Here is a 7733-nt window from a genome sequence, read left to right as displayed (position 1 = left end):
ACCGGCGCGGATTTCAGCCACTAGTGGCGGGCACAAGTCCCCCCAACACTAGCCAAGTTCTCAGCCACTAGTGGCGGGCACAATTCCCCAAACACCGGTCCGATAATACGCGCGCATATCCCCAAACACCGGCCCGATAATACGCGCACAATTCCCCAAACACCGGCGCGGATTTCAGCCACTAGTGGCGGGCACAAGTCCCCCAACACTAGCCCGGGATTCAGCCACTAGTGGCGGGCACAATTCCCCAAACACCGGTCCGATAATACGCGCGCATATCCCCAAACACCGGCCCGATAATACGCGCACAATTCCCCAAACACCGGCGCGGATTTCAGCCACTAGTGGCGGGCACAAGTCCCCCAACACTAGCCAAGTTTCTCAGCCACTAGTGGCGGGCACAATTCCCCAAACACCGGTCCGATAATACGCGCGCATATCCCCAAACACCGGCCCGATAATACGCGCACAATTCCCCCAAACACCGGCGCGGATTTCAGCCACTATTGGCGGGCACAAGTCCCCCCAACACTAGCCCGGGATTCAGCCACTAGTGGCGGGCACGATTCCCCAAACACCGGTCCGATAATACGCGCGCATATCCCCAAACACCGGCCCGATAATACGCGCACAATTCCCCAAACACCGGCGCGGAATTTCAGCCACTAGTGGCGGGCACAAGTCCCCCAACACTAGCCAAGTTCTCAGCCACTAGTGGCGGGCACAATTCCCCAAACACCGGTCCGATAATACGCGCGCATATCCCCAAACCACCGGCCCCGATAATACGCGCACAATTCCCCAAACACCGGCGCGGATTTCAGCCACTATTGGCGGGCACAAGTCCCCCAACACTAGCCCGGGATTCAGCCACTAGTGGCGGGCACGATTCCCCCAAACACCGGTCCGATAATACGCGCGCATATCCCCAAACACCGGCCCGATAATACGCGCACAATTCCCCAAACACCGGCGCGGATTTCAGCCACTAGTGGCGGGCACAAGTCCCCCAACACTAGCCAAGTTCTCAGCCACTAGTGGCGGGCACAATTCCCCAAACACCGGCCCGATAATACGCGCACAATTCCCCAAACACCGGCGCGGATTTCAGCCACTATTGGCGGGCACAAGTCCCCCAACACTAGCCCGGGATTCAGCCACTAGTGGCGGGCACGATTCCCCAAACACCGGTCCGATAATACGCGCGCATATCCCCAAACACCGGCCCGATAATACGCGCACAATTCCCCAAACACCGGCGCGGATTTCAGCCACTAGTGGCGGGCACAAGTCCCCCAACACTAGCCAAGTTCTCAGCCACTAGTGGCGGGCACAATTCCCCAAACACCGGTCCGATAATACGCGCGCATATCCCCAAACACCGGCCCGATAATACGCGCACAATTCCCCAAACACCGGCGCGGATTTCAGCCACTAGTGGCGGGCACAAGTCCCCCAACACTAGCCCGGGATTCAGCCACTAGTGGCGGGCACGATTCCCCAAACACCGGTCCGATAATACGCGCGCATATCCCCAAACACCGGCCCGATAATACGCGCACAATTCCCCAAACACCGGCGCGGATTTCAGCCACTAGTGGCGGGCACAAGTCCCCCAACACTAGCCAAGTTCTCAGCCACTAGTGGCGGGCACAATTCCCCAAACACCGGTCCGATAATACGCGCGCATATCCCCAAACACCGGCCCGATAATACGCGCACAATTCCCCAAACACCGGCGCGGATTTCAGCCACTAGTGGCGGGCACAAGTCCCCCAACACTAGCCCGGGATTCAGCCACTAGTGGCGGGCACAATTCCCCAAACACCGGTCCGATAATACGCGCGCATATCCCCAAACACCGGCCCGATAATACGCGCACAATTCCCCAAACACCGGCGCGGATTTCAGCCACTATTGGCGGGCACAAGTCCCCCAACACTAGCCCGGGATTCAGCCACTAGTGGCGGGCACGATTCCCCAAACACCGGTCCGATAATACGCGCGCATATCCCCAAACACCGGCCCGATAATACGCGCACAATTCCCCAAACACCGGCCCGGATTTCAGCCACTAGTGGCGGGCACAAGTCCCCCAACACTAGCCAAGTTCTCAGCCACTAGTGGCGGGCACGATTCCCCAAACACCGGTCCGATAATACGCGCGCATATCCCCAAACACCGGCCCGATAATACGCGCACAATTCCCCAAACACCGGCCCGGATTTCAGCCACTAGTGGCGGGCACAAGTCCCCAAACACTAGCCAAGTTCTCAGCCACTAGTGGCGGGCACAATTCCCCAAACACCGGTCCGATAATACGCGCGCATATCCCCAAACACCGGCCCGATAATACGCGCACAATTCCCCAAACACCGGCCCGATAATACGCGCGCAATTCCCCAAACACCGGCCCGATAATACGCGCGCAATTCCCCAAACACCGGCCCGATAATACGCGCACATTTCCCCAAACACCGGCGCGGATTTCAGCCACTATTGGCGGGCACAAGTCCCCCAACACTAGCCCGGGATTCAGCCACTATTGGCGGGCACAAGTCCCCCAACACTAGCCCGGGATTCAGCCACTAGTGGCGGGCACGATTCCCCAAACACCGGCCCGGCGCTGAGTTTATGGCCTCCGAAAGGCCCATACATTCAGACGGGTCCATGTATTTTCAGTTTTCCGTAGCAGGTGTGATTGTTTGTTTAATTAGGTAGTTTGTGTTGGTGACGGTGTTCCTAACTGTGGTGGCTTGTTTGTAGAATGTGGGGCCCTGCGTTTGTGTTATGTTGATTTCTGGTAATTTACTTTTTACTAAGTAGTCTTTCAGGTTTTTGTTTCTTTTAAAGGCTGAGATGATTTTGTAATCTTGGATTATGCTTGTGTTCTGTAGTGTCTGATTTATATTTTGTCCATTCATTCAGACGGGTCCATGTATTTTCAGCGACAGCCGCAGTACCGCCAAAATCCATGCAGCGGCGCTGGATTTATGGCCTCCGAAAGGCCCATTCATTCAGACGGGTCCATGTATTTTCAGCGACAGCCGCAGTACCGCCAAAATCCATGCAGAGGCGCTGAGTTTATGGCCTCCGAAAGGCCCATTCATTCAGACGGGTCCATGTATTTTCAGCGACAGCAGCAGTACCGCCAAAATCCATGCAGCGGCGCTGTATTTATGGCCTCCGAAAGGCCCATTCATTACCAACGGGGCTGCAGTAGCATCCCGCGGCCACGCAGGGGCAGATATTGTGAGGGAATTACATGGTAGTGGACGGAGCGCCCATGCATTTCCAATGGGAGTGCAGTACCTCAAAAATCCGCTCCAAGCCACCGAACTTGAGGGCCCGACGTTCCCTCAACACTAGCCCAGTGCAATCGACATTTCGTTCTGTGTACATTGTTACACAGAATGACAATACAAGGGAATTATTATTATTATTATTATTATTATGTATTCAGCCACTAGTGGCGGGCACAATACCCCAAACACTGGCCCGGCGCTGGCTGAGTTTATGGCCTCCGAAAGGCCCATACATTCAGACGGGTCCATGTATTTTCAGTTTTCCGTAGCAGGTGTGATTGTTTGTTTAATTAGGTAGTTTGTGTTGGTGACGGTGTTCCTAACTGTGGTGGCTTGTTTGTAGAATGTGGGGCCCTGCGTTTGTGTTATGTTGATTTCTGGTAATTTACTTTTTACTAAGTAGTCTTTCAGGTTTTTGTTTCTTTTAAAGGCTGAGATGATTTTGTAATCTTGGATTATGCTTGTGTTCTGTAGTGTCTGATTTATATTTTGTCCATTCATTCAGACGGGTCCATGTATTTTCAGCGACAGCCGCAGTACCGCCAAAATCCATGCAGCGGCGCTGAGTTTATGGCCTCCGAAAGGCCCATTCATTCAGACGGGTCCATGTATTTTCAGCGACAGCCGCAGTACCGCCAAAATCCATGCAGCGGCGCTGGGTTTATGGAATCCGAAAGGCCCATTCATTCAGACGGGTCCATGTATTTTCAACGACAGCCGCAGTACCGCCAAAATCCATGCAGCGGCGCTGTATTTATGGCCTCCGAAAGGCCCATTCATTCCCAACGGGGCAGCAGTAGCATCGCGCGGCCACGCGGGGGCAGATATTGTGAGGGAATTACATTGTAGTGGACGGAGCGCCCATGTATTCCTATGGGCAATGCATTTCCAATGGGAGTGCAGTACCTCAAAAATCCGCTAGAGGGCCCCGAACTTGAGGGCCCGGCGTTCCCTCAAGTGCCGATTTTATACCCCCTTCTCCAGCCGACAGCCAGAATTATATTAGGGACTCGCAATTTTGAGAGGTGAGCACCAGGGCTAATCAGCGGCCACCCGTGACCATTGAGTCCGACAGAGCAGAGGCTAGGGGCGGCCTCGCATCTCGCAATTACCGAGGGAAGATGCCGGTTCTCGAAAAATTTCTAAGTTTTTCAAATTTTAAAGTATTGAAGTATTTAGGGCGCTTCCCGCGGCCCTGGCTTTTGCATGTACCCCTCTAAGCTCCGGTTCTCGAAAAATGTCTAAGTTTTTCAAACTTTAAAGTATTGAAGCCGGACTTCCGCGGAGGCTGACAGGGGGCCTCCATCGAAGCACCCTTCACCCCCGGGTGAGCCGGCGTCGGCCCACGGGCCTGCCGGTTCCCCAACTGAGCGATTGGCACACGAGACCCGCCTCGGAGGGCCCACGTCGGCCGGCGCAAGCCGGTGTTCGGGCGTGCGGCTCCTCCGGCTTTGCGGGTCAAGCTCCAGCGCCGAGGATACTAGGCAAACGTTGGGCCCCCCCGAGCCGAGTGGATACCCGCCTCAGAAAGAGCTGGGGCGGTACGTACGGACGGCCTCACTAAGAGGGAACGGAAGCTACTAAAGCACACGTATAACTGTCCGATGTGCGAACGAAAGTGAGGCCGGACGAATCCGATACGAGTTACGAGTGAGGCGGGATCCACGGCTGGCACTCGCGGGGCCCTCTTGCGAAACCATGCCTCGGCGTGAACCTTTTGGCGGCAGAACCAAGACGAACCGAGGTCGAGCTTCCGTCTCGAGCCACACCCAGACGTCCGACCGTCGCGGAGCCCGACGCCACGCGTGCTAGGGCTCCGCGCGAAACATCGTTTCACGACACCCGCTCGTCAGCCCGTCCGAACGTATACGAGTGTCGCGCGGCCCCCCGGGCCCGGCTGTAGCCACAGCCTCGTCCCGGACCAGGGCCGCACCGCCACCAGCAGCGCCCCCCCGGCGGCAGACGCACTCTGGTTGATCCTGCCAGTAGCATATGCTTGTTTTCAAGATTAAGCCATGCATGTCTAAGTACGAATGGCCAGTACAGTGAAACTGCGAACGGCTCATTAAATCAGTTATGGTTCCTTTGATCGCTCCACCGTTACTTGGATAACTGTGGCAAATCCAGAGCTAATACATGCAAACGAGCGCCGACTCGCGGGCGGGGCTCCGGCCTCGCCCCGGGGACGCGTGCATTTATCAGACACAAAAACCCACGCGGTGTCCGGCGGGCGGGGGCTCAGCCGTCGCGCGCGTCCCCCGCGTCCGGCCTCCGCCTCTCCGGGCGGGGGCGTAAGCGGCGCGGGCGGCTCCGCGCGCGCCGGTCCTCGTTCCGCCGGCCCGGCCCCCCCTTTGTGTTGACTCAGGATAACCTCGTGCCGATCGCTCGCCCACCCGAGGCGGCGACGACTCATTCGAATGTCTGCCCTATCAACTTTCGATGGTAGACTCTGCGCCTACCATGGTGACCACGGGTAACGGGGAATCAGGGTTCGATTCCGGAGAGGGAGCATGAGAAACGGCTACCACATCCAAGGAAGGCAGCAGGCGCGCAAATTACCCACTCCCGACACGGGGAGGTAGTGACGAAAAATAACAATACGGGACTCGTTCGAGTCTCCGTAATTGGAATGAGCCGAACACAAACCCATCGGCCAGCATCCATTGGAGGGCAAGTCTGGTGCCAGCAGCCGCGGTAATTCCAGCTCCAATAGCGTATTTTAAAGTTGCTGCAGTTAAAAAGCTCCTAGTTGGACCCCGGGACGCGAGCTGACGGTCCGCCGCGAGGCGTGCATCCGTCTGTCCCAGCCCCTGCCTCTCGGCAAAAGCCCCCGTGATGCCCTTCGCTGGGTGTCACTCGCGGGGCCCGAAGCGTTTACTTTGAGGAAATTAGAGTGTTCAAAGCAGGCCACACGGCCGCCCCTGCATATCGCAGCTGGGAATAATGGAATAGGACTCCGGTTCTATTTTGTGGGTTGTCATGAACTGGGGCCATGATTAAGAGGGACGGCCGGGGGCATTCGTACTGCGCCGCTAGAGGTGAAATTCTTGGACCGGCGCAAGACGGACGAGAGCGAAAGCATTTGCCAAGAATGTTTTCATTAATCAAGAACGAAAGTCGGAGGTTCGAAGACGATCAGATACCGTCCTAGTTCCGACCATAAACGATGCCGACTCGCGATCCGGCGGCGTTATTCCCATGACCCGCCGAGCAGCACCCGGGAAACCGACCAAGTGTCTGGGTTCCGGGGGGAGTATTGTTGCAAAGCTGAAACTTAAAGGAATTGACGGAAGGGCACCACCAGGAGTGGAGCATGCGGCTTAATTTGACTCAACACGGGAAACCTCACCCGGCCCGGACACGGAAAGGATTGACAGATTGAAGGCTCTTTCTCGATACCGTGGGTGGTGGTGCATGGCCGTTCGTAGTTGGTGGAGCGATTTGTCTGGTTAATTCCGATAACGAACGAGACTCAAACATACTAAATAGTACCGCGGCCCCCCGCGCGGTCGGCGGCAGAAAACTTCTTAGAGGGACAAGTGGCTCTCAGCCACACGAGAATGAGCAATAACAGGTCTGTGATGCCCTTAGATGTCCGGGGCTGCACGCGCGCCACACTGAGCGTATAAGCGCGTCGTCTATCCCCGCGCCGGCAGGCGCGGGTAATCCTATGAACCCCGCTCGTGACAGGGCCTGGGGATTGCAATTATTTCCCACCAACGAGGAATTCCCAGTAAGCGCGGGTCATTAGCCTGCGTTGATTAAGTCCCTGCCCTTTGTACACACCGCCCGTCGCTACTACCGATCGGATGGCTTAGTGAGGTCCTCGGATAGTCCCCGCCGGGGCCGGCCCCGGCTCCGGCGGTGTGCCAGAAGACGGTCGAACTTGACTATCTAGAGGAAGTAAAAGTCGTAACAAGGTTTCTGTAGGTGAACCTGCAGAAGGATCATTAACGTACGAGCGGCAGCAGATCCGCCTCGGTACACCCCCGACGAGCCAGACGCCGAGGGCGGCGGGTCGTCGCAGGCGGAGGAAGAGGGTAGACCGGGACGGGACGGGACGGGGGGCGCGGCGCGGGTCACTCCCGGGCCGCGCGTCGGAGCGAGTTCGGCGGGCGCCACGCGGCGCGGCGCGACGCGAGAAAAGGCGGCGGGCGATGTCGCGCTACCTCCGTGCGAGCGGGGTAGCGCGCTCGTCCGACGACCCCAGTAGCGCGGCGCGGCGCGACGACAGGCGACCGCCAGCGACGGGCGAAAGGCGGCGGCCGTGCGCGGGACCCCCGTAACCGGGGAATCCCCCTATGCCGACGACCCTAGCTCGGCGCGGTTCTCGCGCTTCCGGCGCGCGCTTCCGGGGCGGCACTCGCCTCGACGACCTCCCGTCCTTTAAAGGTAACGGTTCGGGCCGGCGCCCCGGCGTCCGTCCGC

General features: G+C 57.6%; 1 non-coding gene across 1 annotated transcript; it reads left to right on the top strand.

The window, feature by feature from the left end:
- Positions 1-5271: 5271 nt before the first annotated feature.
- On the top strand, positions 5272-7258 carry LOC148345137 (18S ribosomal RNA). The gene has a single exon (XR_015848812.1). It is a non-coding gene; the product is annotated as an 18S ribosomal RNA (ribosomal RNA).
- The last annotated feature ends 475 nt before the right edge of the window (positions 7259-7733 follow it).

This window comes from Urocampus carinirostris, unplaced genomic scaffold, assembly GCF_059441175.1.
Source record: "Urocampus carinirostris isolate Australia breed hairy pipefish unplaced genomic scaffold, RoL_Ucar_1.0 HiC_scaffold_94, whole genome shotgun sequence".
Lineage (NCBI taxonomy): Eukaryota > Metazoa > Chordata > Actinopteri > Syngnathiformes > Syngnathidae > Urocampus > Urocampus carinirostris.
The sequence above is the reverse complement of the archived record's forward strand: the minus strand, read 5'-3'. Positions and strand labels throughout refer to the sequence as shown.